This window comes from Oryctolagus cuniculus, chromosome 5 (assembly GCF_051225735.1).
Source record: "Oryctolagus cuniculus isolate XC-2025 breed Fujian yellow rabbit chromosome 5, ASM5122573v1, whole genome shotgun sequence".
Lineage (NCBI taxonomy): Eukaryota > Metazoa > Chordata > Mammalia > Lagomorpha > Leporidae > Oryctolagus > Oryctolagus cuniculus.
In genome coordinates this window covers 47,379,391-47,393,689 of record NC_142871.1, presented here as the reverse complement: position 1 = coordinate 47,393,689, position 14,299 = coordinate 47,379,391, and the positions used below count along the sequence as shown (strand labels likewise).

The following is a 14,299-nucleotide window of genomic DNA, read 5'->3' as shown; positions in this document are numbered from 1 at the left end:
ATTTGAAAGCTTAAAGAGTGGTTAGCATAATTTTGTTGAGCTTTTAGGGGAAAACATACATTATTTCAAGTATATGTAATTTGTGGGTTTTATAAAAATTGAAACTTCATTTACTACACCAGTGTGAATGGTCAGTGGAGGCTAGAGTGGAAGGGGATTCCTCAGACCTGGGAGACTAGTGAGGGATGTTATAATCTTTGTAAGAATGTATGGAATAGAAGACAGTGTCACTGGATGGTGCCTGTGCAAATGCAGTTGGCAGAATAAAGTGAGGAACATTATGAGCCTGGAGAAACATGATTTATTAGAAGAGGAGAGTGGAGACAGCAGACAGTACTGATTCCTGATACATAATACAAAAGTAGACTCTTTCTTACTATGAATAACCTGAGGAAAGTTAGACAATACATGCAAGAAGAGGAATATTGGCATTACTGGTCTTACAGTTAGGAGGAAAAAGAAAACCTTGTTTCTATACAAAGAACGAAATATAGCTCTTTCATTTTCATTTTCTTTTCTTTTTTTTTAACTTTTATTTAATGAATATAAATTTCCAAAGTACGATTTATGGATTACAATGGCTTCCCCCCGATACCGTCCCTCCCACCCACAACCCTCCCCTTTCCCACTCCCTCTCCCCTTCCATTCACATCAAGATTCATTTTCGATTATCTTAATATACAGAAGATCAGCTTAGTATACATTAAGTAAGGATTTCAACAGTTTGCTCCCACACAGAAACATAAAGTGAAAAATAATAGATGATTTTTTTTTAAATGATGATGAAATCAGATCAGACCTATTGTCATGTTTAATCCCAGTGAGAGTCAAGTTGGGAGTTGATAGTTTCTTTTTTTTTTTTTTTTTTTTTACAGAGGATCAGTTTAGTATACATTAAGTAAAGATTTCAACAGTTTGCACCCCCATAGAAACACAAAGTGAAATATATTGTTTGAGTACTGTTATAGCATTAAATCTCAATGCACATTTTCATTTTCATCATCTGAGCATTTACTATATGTCACTCCAGTACATAGACTACTTGCCTGAAAATGGGACTGCTTTACCCAGAAATCAGCTGTGACTGTCTCTGGCAAAAGTGGAAGATGGAAATGAAAATAATGAAGTTGTTTTCTGTATTTTTGGTTTTTAAATGGGGGCTTTTAATATATAAATATTTAAAAGAATAGGAGTAGGAAAAAATGTGCAAGTAGATTGGCTACCTATTTATGGCAAACTTTCAGGTTACTTTCTTGATGCTGAGGCATTATGTGTGAACTAGGTTTTATTGGGTTCATTTTCACTTCAAGAATTCCAGCCACCATCATGTAATTGAGGAAAACCCTATGTTGCTCCTTGGCATTTGAATTCAAGATGAACTACTACAGAGATATATTGCTTCTTATATCACACATTTGAAAATGAATATCAGTCCCCTTGTAAATTTGTTTTTAATGGAATGTTAAAAATTTGAAGAGAAAACCTAAGTTTATTGCTATATTGTTCATTTTACTGCATAGTGAGAATGTCCTTGACTGTTCTTGTTGCACAATTTTAGAACAAAATATGAGAAAGGTTTATCAGGATACAATTGATGGCTTTGAATGGTGAACAAACTAATGAAAGGAAAAACATTCATCATTTATAAAGGCATAGGGAGATGCTTACATAAGAAAATGTGTCCTACTCTTGCTATCAGGGAAGTATAAAAGAAAAAAAAAGATAAGGAATGAAATAATAACCATGAGCATTTCTTAAAACTTGTGGAGGATTTGGTCACTAAATTAGATGTTTCTGCAAGAGACTAGAGATGTCTATCATAATAAATTTTTCTCTTGTTTCCTTCAGGGGTCATGGTATGCTGAACAGGCATTCAATCAACAGAAATCTGGGGGAAGCGGGAAACTGAACGGTTTTGAGGTCACGCAGTGGGAGAAAAAGATAGAGGTAGGTTCACTATTTGTTCCATTAATCTTGGTATTGAGGATGTCCTTGAAAATATTTTTGTTGCTGCAAAGCCAGAAGATAGCAAAGAAAAGTAGACTTGGATGTCTTTATTTTAGAAAATAAATCAAAATAGTTTAATCAAAAGTTGGCAGGATCTATGGCTAATATCAAATTAATAGAAATACTACTTTTTAAAAATATTTATTTATTTGAGTGGCAGAGTTACAGAGAGTCAGAAGCAGAGAGAGAGAGGTCTTTCATCTGCTGGTTCATTCCCCAAATGGCTACAACAATTGGAGCTGAGATGATCTGAAGCCAGAAGACAGGAGCTTCTTCCAGGTCTCCTATATGGGTTCAGGGGCTCAAGGGCTTGGGCCATCTTCTACTGCTTTCCCAGGCCATAGCAGCTAGATATGAAGTGGAGCAGCCAGGACTCCAACCGGTGTCCAGATGGAATGCCAGCACTGCAGGCAGCGGCTTTACCGCTACACCACAGCACTGGCCCCAAAAAGCTACATTCTGACTACGTGAGCAGAACTACTATACAGTTCCGTTCTCTACTAGGGATGAGGGATTATTAGAGACTGAGCTCTGTTTGTTTTTTCCATCTTTATCTGTGCCAATTTAAATTGCTTTCAATAGAGATAGCTCACCTTTCCAAAGAATATCTTAAAATGTATTGCCTTTAAAACAGGTGAGATCATAATATTGACTATCAGTTCTTATAAACATACTACTCTTCTCATAACTATTATTCAGACAATTGTAATTGATTTATAATCAGTATATATAAGGAAATATTTTGATGACATTGATCGGTGGACATGAACTCCAAATTATGACTAAAAATTGCTTTACTTATTATTTGTGTGAGGGAGGGAGAGAGGGAGGAGACAGAGAAAGAGAGGGAGGGAGAAAGAGAGAATGAACCCATCTGCTGCCCCTCTGCTCAAGAACCTGCAATGGCCAGCACTGCTACTCTTTCTTAGGTTATTCACTGTATTTCATACCTTTCTGCCAATAGTCTCTCAGCTGACCACAAACCCTACCAGTGTTACCCTTTTGTTTCCAGGCTCACATTTGATCCAGGGTAGAAACAAGATTCACTAAATCCAGTCCCACCTTGACCTGACAGGTATCCATTTCACAACCTTTGTATGCTTCTGTAGTGCCAAACCAACCAGCAGCAAGCAGTATACAGAACCTAACAGAAAAAGACGACCTACTGCCCTTCACAAAATGCATGCATGCCCAGAATAGCCCGATGTTACTAATATGTGGCCTTTTTGGGGTGGAAGTAGTGAGCAAAACCAACATTTTGTGCAAAAAAATATACCGAAGGCCCCTGCAGAATACCAAGCCTGGTGCTAACCAAAGTGTTGAGGGCTGAGTACGATGAGCCAGAACTCTGGGATGGGTACAGATTTAAGTGCCAGCGTGCCTAGAGGGTAGCACTATGCTTCCCCAATTCCATAAAAGCAGCTGTTCAGGGGCCTGCTCTGTGGCATGATAGGCTAAGCTTCCGCCTGCAGCACTGGCATACCATATGGGTGCCAGTTCAAGTCCTGGCTGCTCCTCTTCTGATCCAGTCTCTGCTATGACCTGAGAAAGCAGCAGAAGATAGCCCAAGTGCTTGGGTTCCTGCACCCATGCGGGAGACCTGGAAGAAGCTCTTGGCTCAAGGCTTCGGATAGGCCCAGCTCTGGCCTTTGAGACCATCTGGGTAGTGAACCAGTGAATAGAAGACCTTTCTTTTTGTCTCTCCCTCTCTCTGTCTGTAACTCTACCTCTCAAATAAGTAAATACAATTCTTAAGAAAAAAAAAAGCACCCGTTTAGCACCTGTCAGAGAGGCATTCAACAGAACCTTTTTGTTATGATCTTTTACTTGTATTTGAGGAAAAGCCCCCAGTAAGCATTGACAGGGTTGCACCATTGACCTCTTGTCAATTTTTATTTGCTAGAGAGCCAAAGAACCACAAGTCAATAATATTGCCCAAGGTTCTGCTTTCAATTATCCTTCTCTTCCTTTCTAACCCTTGACCAGTGTCTTTGAATCAAGTTTGTTATGTTAGTTCTATTCATCAACCCCAAAGAATTTCTACTTTCCATGAAACAAAGCCCAAGAATACTAAATGGCTTTTTCCTCAGTGGGTTTTGGGCCTGAGGTTTGGCCAACAGCCAACCTCAGTGTCTTTCCTGTAATGAGTTGGAGGTACTCATTAAATTATATTCCTGGCAGATCCATCTTGCGGCTCATGAGACATGCCTGGCAATGAGTGACTGAAAAAGAAATACAATACAAACTTTAGTTCTAATACCCTGCTAAACAAACACTGGTTTTCAAACATATATCTTGTTCATTTGTTCATGGATATACACTTAGTGTATATATTTTTCATCACCCTAAGGAAAAGGCCTGAAATAACCAGAAGAACTATATATAGTTCTCTTCTTCTACTGGATATAATGGAATCTCAAAAAATTCATGGAAAATGAAATTAAAAGATAAGTTAATTGTAGTGCATAAAATTTGAAGTTCATACATAGTTTTTTTTTTTTCAAAATATATTTTCCATGAACATTTGAAAGACACCCTCACAAAAGCAAGAGTGGCATTTTGTCTTAAACAAGTCCATTTTGCTGGCATTTGTTTATTACTTTTCTGTTCTAAGTTACTGGGAATATTTCATTTTTAACTCAACCTTCACCTCTTTGTATCATGCTAAGGGACCTATATTGTCAACCATAAGTTGTTAGATCAAAAGAGATCATATACAATGTGTTAAGATCTGTTCAAAGAGAACCTTCTCCTACATGTTGGATGAGTTTGAAAGTTAATATGGTTTGATTATAAGTAAGTATCTGTGTCACAATCAATTTCTGTTTTGCAGTCATGTTGTTGGTACTGACCACTGACTAAATTAGCCATTAAGAAATCCAAAAGGGAGGAAAGTGCATGATGTAGTGATTAAAATCACCCCGTAGAACATCCACCTCCCATGTTGGAATGCCTGATTTGAGTGCTGGTTACTCTCCTTCTGCTCCAGATTTCTGCTAATTCACATCCTGGGAAGTAGCAGATGATGGAACAAGTACTTGGGTCTGGCCATACATGTGGGAGACCCAGATGGAGTTCCAGGCTGCTGAATTCAGCCTGGTCCAGCCCTGGATCTTGTTGGCATTTGAGGAGTGAATCAGTGAATAGAAGATCTCTCTCCATCTGTCTCTCTGCTTTTCAAATAAAATGAAAATCAATAATAATAATAGCAATAATGATGAAGAAATACAAAAGGAATAGCAGGTGGGGAGCCTAGTTGTTAGAATGCTCTGTCTCACATCAGAGTATCTGGGTTTAGTTTCCCACCCTGGCTCCTGACTCCAGTTTTCTGCCAGTGTGCATCCTGGGAGACAGTGGTGATGGCTCAAGTAGTTAGGTTCCTGCCACCAGGTGGGAGAACTGTATTGCATTCCTGGATCCTGACTCTAGCCCTGGCCCAGCCCCAATGTTGTGGCCATCTGGGGAAAGAACAAATGAACAATCTGTCTTTTCTTCTTCTTCTCAAATAAAAAAATTTAAAAACCAAAATGATTAAGGTGGTTGATATACAGCTAGATTATTCAAAGATAAGCCAAATAAAGCAATTAGACTGTTCATAACAACTTTAATTCAGTGGACTGTAGTTGACATTGAACAGGCTTACCAGCTACCATAAATGAACCAATTAAATACTCTGTGTTCACTGTTATAAGTCTATTTTGGATAAGCTGCACCCTCTCTTTGTATTCCACTTTTTAATTAGTATTCAGTCTTTGACTTGTGGTAGTTCCATTTACAGTATTTTTCTTTACTTTATATGACATGAAAGTTATATACATGCAGTAGATACTATACTTTGAATTTTTCCTTTCTCAGTTTAGCTATATATAAATAATACTTTCCTGTGACGCTAGGCAGCAGTGATCCACAGCTCCCAGCCAGTCATGTGATCACAAGAGTAAACAACCGATACTTTACAGTGTGCTGTGATGCTAGCTATGATATGAGGTAGATAGAATAAATTAAATTCATTTTTTAAAAAAAAATTTGAGATTTGAAAGAATCACACACTCATACACACACACATACACAGAGAGAGAGAAAGAGAAGGAGAAAGAGGAGAGAGAGAGAGAGAGTGAATCTTCCACCCACTGGTTCACTCCTCAAATGCCCACAACAGCTGAGGCTGAACCAGGCTGAAACCAGAAACCGGGAAATCCATCTTTTTTCCCACATGGGTGGCAGGAAACCAAGTACCTGGACCATCATCTGCTGCCTCCCAGGTACATTAACAAGAAGTTGGATTATAAGCAGAGGTGGGACTCCTTCCCAGGCGCTCTGATACAGTGTGCAGGTATCCCAATCAGTGGCTCAACCCACTGTACCAGAATGCCTACCCCTTAAATGAATTTTTCATTTAGGATTTTTTAATTTACAATGGCTTTAGGGGGGATATTATGTCATCAAGATACATCCATTATTTACATATGGAGGCATTTAAACAATGTAAAGAACAAAAGAACAAAATTAATTTACACCTCTTAAAATTGATTCCCTTCATTTTGTAATATTTATGTCTTTTTATTTCTTAATTTAAATTTTAAAAATGTTTATTATTTAAGAGTGAACTCTCATCTAATGGTCCATTCCCCAAATGCATGTATGAGTTATGTATGTATGTATCATGTATATATGTATGTATGTATTTGAAACACAGATTTACAGAGAGTGAGGAAGAAACAGATATCTTCTATCCATTGGTTCACTCTCCAAACGGCTGTAACACCCAGGTCTGGACCATCTGGGTTTTCCACATGGATGGCAGAGGCCCAAGTATTCTGGCCATCATCCACTGTCTTTCCAGGTGCATTAGCTGGAAGCTGTATTGGAAGCAGAGTAGCAAATACTGAACCTGCACTGTGATATGGAATGCTGGGCATTGTATGCAGCTTCTTAAGTCACTGCACCACAATGTTGGTCCCCAAATGCCCATAATGGCAAGGGCTGGGCTGAGGCCAAAACTGAGAGCAAGGAATTCAGTCCAGGTACCCCAAGTGAGTGGTAGAGACCCAATTACTTGAGCCACTACCACTACTGCTTCCCCGGGCTGCATTAATAGGAAGCTGGAGTCGGAAGGTAGAGCCAGGCATCAAAACCAGTTACTCTGATATAGCATGCAGACATCTTATCCAGTATGCTAAATGTCCACCCCCAACACTTTCCTTTTTAAAGAAATAAATGCTATGGTTAGTCAAGTCTATTCCTTAGAAGACTTTATGAATTAGTGTACATTATTCCAATCCACTTTATATTTTCACTCATGTATTAATGGAACCGTTCCAATATTTAGTCTTGTTTTTGATATTTAAACAGGTTTATATAATTCCACCTCTGTTTTCCCTTGCATAATTTGTTTCATTCAATAAATTAAGGACTTCAGTTGTTATTCACATCTTTAGGTCTTTCTTGCTCTTAAATGGGACCTATGGATGACAGAATATAATTGCTGGAAGAGTTAAGAGAAAACATCATTCTAACTTATGTCTTTCTATATGATCAATATTGGCCCCATTTGAAAATGACAAGCTAAACAATATGGAAATTCAAGAAAATGTAAATAAGTTGTGACTACATATGAACAAAATAAGGCTAGAGAGAGGTGAAGAAACTTTACGGTGGTAAAGAAAAAACAAGGGGCTGGCGCTGTGACGCAGTAGGTTAATCCTCTGCCTGTGGCGTCGGCATCCCATATGGGCGCCAGTTCTGGCCCCGTCTGCTCCTCTTCCAATTCAGCTCTCTGCTATGGCCTGGGAAAGCAGTAGAAGATGGCCCAAGTCCTTGGGCCCCTGCACCCTTGTGAGGACTGGAAGAAGCTCCTGGCTCCTGGCTTCGGATTGGTGCAGCTCCCACTGTTGTGGCCATTTGGGGAGTGAACCAATGGAAGGAAGACCTTTCTCTCTGTCTCTCCCTCTCACTGTCTATAGCTTTATATCTCAAATAAATTAAATAATCTTTAAAAAATAAAGAAAAAATAAAGAGCAGGCTATCCACCTAGGGTTGTTCCTGTACCAGGAACAATTATGCAAGCAAACTGGAAGTTTACTTAGAGGTATTACTTATAACCGATTAATTTTGAATTGAACTTCAGCTAATCAGAAAGAGCCAACTAGCTGACTGGTTATATAAGTAGGTACCACCCATTAACCACACCGAAATAAGGCAAATCCCTAGCTGTAGTGAATGAAGTAATTTTTTTATTGGCTTCCATGTTCATTGTTCATTCTTTGAAAGCCCACTGCTCAGGCTATTTGAGTCTCTTCTGGATTTAAATGCCAGTTGATTCATTAATTATTTGCTCAAATAAACTTTGTTAAATATATTTTGTTTAAAGTTTTTCTTTTAAAATTGGTTTACATGGCTGATTTATTTATTATTTATTTGACAGACAGAAAGTCCCCATGCACTGGTTCACTCTTCAAATACACAGTTAGCCATGGCTGGGTCAGGCCAAAGCTGGGAGCCAGGAATTCAATCTGGGTCTTCCATGTGGGTTGCAAGGACCTAACTACTTGATCTATGACCTGTTGCCTCCCAGAGTGGGCATTAACAGAAATCTCTAACAAGCAGATTTAGTAGAAAGAGCACTGAACATTGAAATTCAAATCTCCCTTCTATACTCTGTTTTGCAATTGTCTGACAGCATGAGTCTCAGAAACCATTCAGAGATACAGCATGTGACAGTGGATCAAATCACTGATTGCTGAATTTGATTATCACTTGTTCCATTTATTAGCTGTGTAACCTCAGGCAAATTGCCTAACTTCCCTGACCCAGTGTTTTTGTTTGTAAAATAGACCTGGTAATAGCACATTTAGAAAAAAAGAAATTGAAAAATAGGGTTCTCAGAGGATTATTAAAAAGATAAGAAAGTGCTGTTTGCATACTTAGAATACTGCCTATACAACCAATTGTTTAATAAAAATTAGTGTGATTCAAAGTCATTTAATTTGATTTTTTTAAAGAATATTCTTTTTTAAATTTGCTTATTTCCTTTGCTTTAATATATCTTAGACATTAAAATAATGCTGGCAAAAACATTGTTTATGCAGAGCATTATTGGTTATATAGACTAACACTGATGATTCCATTTTTTGTCATTTGTGTATTTTTCCCAAGAAACCTTTTATTTAAGTTATACAAACTTTAATTTATATTCATTAAATAAAAGTTAAAAAAAAAGTTATACAAACTTCATGCATTTCATAAAATCAACTTTAGGAATATAATGATTCTTCCCACTCATGCTCCTCACCCTTCTTCTTCCTCCCTCTCCTATTCCGATTCTTATTTTTTACTAAGATCTATTTTCAATTAACTTTAAATATATAAGATTAACTCTGTACTAAGTAAAGAGTTCAACAAATAGTATGAAAAAAATCTGTTCCTTTTGTTTTCAATCAAGGCACATTTGCAGAACTAAGGAACTGTCTTAGAAGTGAGGTAAAATATTCATATCTCACAGCTGTACCAACTGTGACAACTCCTGTAACTAGGTTGGAACTTATGTCTGCATTGCCATATTGTTTCCTCCTAAAGGGCTAATGTCATTTTATTTTTCAATTTCTTTCTTTCTAAATGTGCTTTTAGAAGGCAAGCTGTTTGGAAACTGAAATTGATGATTGCCTTTAACCTCTGTGTTGTTGATGAAAATATTCCACTGTTTATCAGGTTTCTTTAAACACCTTGGTGAATGGCTTTTATCATTTTTATGCTTAGCACATACCCTTAACTCTGTTAGATGATCCACAGTCTGTTTTTTATTTTATTTTATTTTTTTATTTTTTGACAGGCAGAGTGGACAGTGAGAGAGAGAGACAGAGAGAAAGGTCTTCCTTTGCCGTTGGTTCACCCCACAATGGCCGTTGCGGCCAGCGCGCTGTGGCCGGTGCACCGTGCTGATCCGTAGCCAGGAGCCAGGTGTTTCTCCTGGTCTCTCTTACAGGTGCAGTGCCCAAGCACTTGGGCCATCCTCCACTGCACTCCCGGGCCACAGCAGAGAGCTGGACTGGAGGAGGAGCAACCGGGACAGAATCCGGTGCCCCGACAGGGACTAGAACCTAGGGTGCCGGCACTGCAGGCAGAGGATTAGCCTATTGAGCCACGGCACTGGCCCACAGTCTGTTTTAATTTTGTTTGAAACGTATTAAATTAGAATATTTTGTAGAGCAAAGCGCAACTTATTATTGTCACAATTAAGAGCTGGGTAGAGGGATGAATTAGTTTGTTTTTTAAAGGCACATTCACCACAGTGAAAGAGGTAGCTAGAGTTGGAGTATGTGTCAACCAATGGGCAAAAGTCCAACCAAGTCAGTGGGCTCATGATCTAGAGAGAAAGATGATGGCAACAGAAGTCATGAGGACCAGCACAGTGTAGCAGATGGTGTGCCGGCAGGTGGGCAGGTTGAGGTGACGCATAGTCTGGAGGGAGGTGATCTCTAGGCAAATAGGCAGAGATGTCTGATCACAGAGAATGAATCTCCAGGGCTGAAGCTGGAAGTGAGGCCTGAAATTCAGGCTCTGGGAAAACTGGATAGATACAGTGGTCTGCTTTGGAGTGAGTAATGATTAAAGCAGACACTGCCATATGAGTCTACAAGTTAACGGAGACTTGTGACACCTCAGATTGGGGCTTGTGTGAATTGGAGGAATGCTGAAGCAGGGAGCGATGCAGGTTTTTATAGATGTTAACTCTGATATTCCCTAGTATAGACTCATTTGACTACCTTTTAAAAATTGAAAACTATGCTTTATCAGTAATGGTGAGCATTAAAAACTGATGTAAGCACCCTTGCCTTTTTTTCTCCCTTTCTGATAAAACTTTCCATATCCTTCAGATCAAACTGAAATTCCTACAGTTGGAAGTGCTCACATGAGGCCCAGGGTGAGTGGAGCATACAATGTGGAAGTATTATTGTTTCCCATTCTTCTTGCATTTTTCCTTAGGAAGAGGTCCTCTGTCAGAGAAGGGATAAATTAAGAGGACTAAGTAGAAGATTGTATCTGGCTGAGGCTTACTTGGGACAGAAAATAGTATAGAAATCACTGGAATTAATTTCCTTTCAATTACATAAATATTAATTGCCTCATTTCCTGGCAATCATTATTGGGATTCTGAGACCAATTATGATTCTAAAAATATATTTTTAATTTTGAATTGACACATAGAAATTATACATATTTATGGGGTACTATGTGACATTCCAATAAATGTATACAGTATGTAATGATCAGGTCAGAGTTAACTGGCACAGCTGTCAATCACTTCAGACATTTATCATTTCTTTGTCTTAGAAAGATTCAAAATTCTCCCTACTAGCTACTTTGAAAAAATCAGTTAACTATGGCCAATCATAGTTATTCTATGAACTACAGAACATTAGAAGTAATTCCTCCTGTCCAACTGCACCTCTGTGCCATTCTTCCATCCTCCCTCCCACAGGCCTGACTACGTAACTTGGAAATACTCAAATCAGGGCCTCCATCTCTCAGGACTAAGAGAATATTGAACATTGATTCTTTTGCCTGAATCTTTATCTTTTAATACTCTTCTGTTGTTGGTCATAGACCTTACATACACAGGCTTATTTATAATCAAAGAAAAAATTTCCAAACAAAATACAAGCATTCCCATATTTGAGAATTTTAATGAAATCTTAAGTCTATAGCCACTTAAATTTTTTCTAGGTTACTATGAAGTTTGAAAACTTCATAATTGTCTTCAAGTAATATTTTTCAATGAAGGGAAATCCCATAGTTCTTTCTAACAGACTGTCTTTATAATAATGAGTTTTGTCTGGAGAAACTATGCATTTATTTATCAAATGACAGTTAATGCAGGTAATTAAGATTAGATAAACTTGGCCTTCATCAAATCTGTTTTCAAATTCTGACCTTCAATGTGGCTTTGGCCAAGGAATTTACCATTCTAGATAACAGTGTTGTATCTCAATTTTCACAGAAATATTCTATTTCTGGAATACATTTGGGAATCACAATAGATGACAAAGCTTTTCTTCTTTTTAGTGGAATTTTTTATTGAAAATCATTTGTATATATTCTACTCCTTATGTTCTCACATGAACATAATTGAATCAGTCAGGTTCACCAGAGAGAAAAGAAACAGAGAAACAGAACCAATAGAAGTTATGAATTAAGAACCTTATCATGGGACCAGTGTTATGGCACAGCAGTTTAAGCCACTGCCTGCAATGCTGCATCCCATATGGGTGCCAGTTCAAGTGCTAGCTGCTCTACTCCAGCTTCCTGCTGATGTGCCTGGGAAAGCACTGGAAGATGGCTAACTGCTTGGAACATTACTACCCATGTGGGAGATTCTGAATGGAGTTCCAGACTCCTGACTTTTGCCTGGTCCAGCCCTGGTGGTTGCAGACTCTGGGGAGTGAACCAAAGAATGGAAGATTCTCTCTCTCTCTCTCTCTCTCTCTCTCTGCCTTTCAAACAAATAAATTCTTTTTTAAAGAAGATATCACCAGTAATTGGCTGGCAGAAGATAGGCCGCAAACTCTGGGATAAGAGTTGAAGCTTCAGTCCACAAGTAGAATTTCATTCTCTGTTCTGCTCTTAAGGCCTACCCAAACTGTTGGGGATAACCTTTACTTCAAGTCAGCTGATGGCAGATATTAATGCATCTACAAAATTCCTTCACTGTAGAGCCTCCATCAGAGTTTGACTAACTGGGCCTTGTCAAATTGATCCATAAAGCTTACATCACAGTCCACCCTTGGTCAACTTTGCATCTATAAATGTCATTAACCATATATAATCTAAAAATAATAACTATAAAAAGTAATTTTTCTGCTTGATACAATACAGCTATCACAAAACACGTTTTACAGCCAACCACATGCTTGACCCTTCCTCCAAAGAGGGTTCAGTTTCAACAATTTTTATTATTCTCCTTGACATTTTAAATGCTGTGCTGTAAAGTTAGATGTTATTAATATATCTTAGGTAAGGGTTTAAAGGAGGGAAGAAAATAAAAATATTTTATACTCATGCGTGTGTCAAAATATGGAATATCCTTAATTAAAGTACTTGTTTCTGCAACTGGTCATGTGGTCAGAGCTGATATTTCTAACTCCCTTCTTCCATATCCCCTGTACTCTTAAGTACATAGTTCAGCTCTTCATGTTTTTTTGCCTGCCCTGGTGACCTAAGAGGTTGTTCCCAAAGGGCCTGGGGCATTAGCAATCTCTCTGAATTGAATGATTGTGGTTTTTCCATTGAATTAACTCACAGAATGTGGTGAGAATAAAAGATACTGTCTTAGCCTGTTTTCTGTTTCTAATAATGCAATGCCACAGACTGGGTAAGTTATAAAGAAAGAGGTTTATTTTGGCTCACAGTTCTGGTCCAAGGTCATGGGGTTACATCTGCTGATGGCTCTTTTTGCTGTCAGAGCCTCAGAGTAGTAAGGCAAGAAACGGTGAATGCATTTATGTCCTGATCTCTCCTCCTCATCTTATAAATAATATATTCAGTCACTTGGGCTCCACTCTAATGACCTTGTCAAATACAAATACCCTTCCAAAGGCCACACCTCTAAATACCATAGACCAATTAAATTTTTATTCACTTAATACCTCAAAATGTGAATTAAATTCCAACATGGGTTTAGGAGGGAACAAACAATATTCAAACTCAAGAGGATGTCCTAAAGGATCTCCTTTATTCTGGACATATTCTTTGCTTCCATTGTGGGAGACATCCCAATTTCTCCTTGGTTAAGAGGATCAGTCTCCCCAGTCAATATCTTTGCTTCTTTGCCTGCTGATTCAGAGGGACCGAAAATACAAAGTGGCTGGTGGTAGTTTTAACTCTGAGGTCAATAAAATAGTTACTGTTTTTCCTAGTGAAAGTATTCCTCCTTTGGAAGCAAAGACCTCTCAACCAGCAAAATGAAAGATTGCAGGGACATGAAGAAATATTTTTCCAGCAGATTGTGAAAGGTATTAATGAATGGTGTCATTACTATATTAAACATACACAGATTTAGGTTTAGAACATACAAGCCTCCTGGAGAATAATGCCCGAGCCCAGCAGGGTCCTACCAGCTACTTGGCACTGCAACTGAGTTTTCAAATGTCACTGAACTGTTCTACTACGCTATTTACTTCAGGATGGTGAACTATAAGACCAGTGAATGAGAATTTCTGTGCTTCATTTGCTCTAAAGTAAGCTCTTCATCAGAAATAATGCAATGTAGATGAAATATTCTGAAATTAATGGAGTA

General features: G+C 38.2%; 1 protein-coding gene across 3 annotated transcripts in view; it reads left to right on the top strand.

The window, feature by feature from the left end:
• The first annotated feature begins 1,848 nt into the window (after positions 1-1,848).
• Positions 1,849-14,299, top strand: part of PKIB (cAMP-dependent protein kinase inhibitor beta) — a 96,605-nt gene continuing 84,154 nt past the window's right edge. For all 3 annotated transcript variants that reach the window (XM_008263451.5, XM_070073643.2, XM_017345342.4), the window contains exon 1: positions 1,849-1,947. The gene's annotated coding sequence lies outside the window, so the exon portion shown is untranslated. The remainder of the gene's footprint in view (positions 1,948-14,299) is intronic.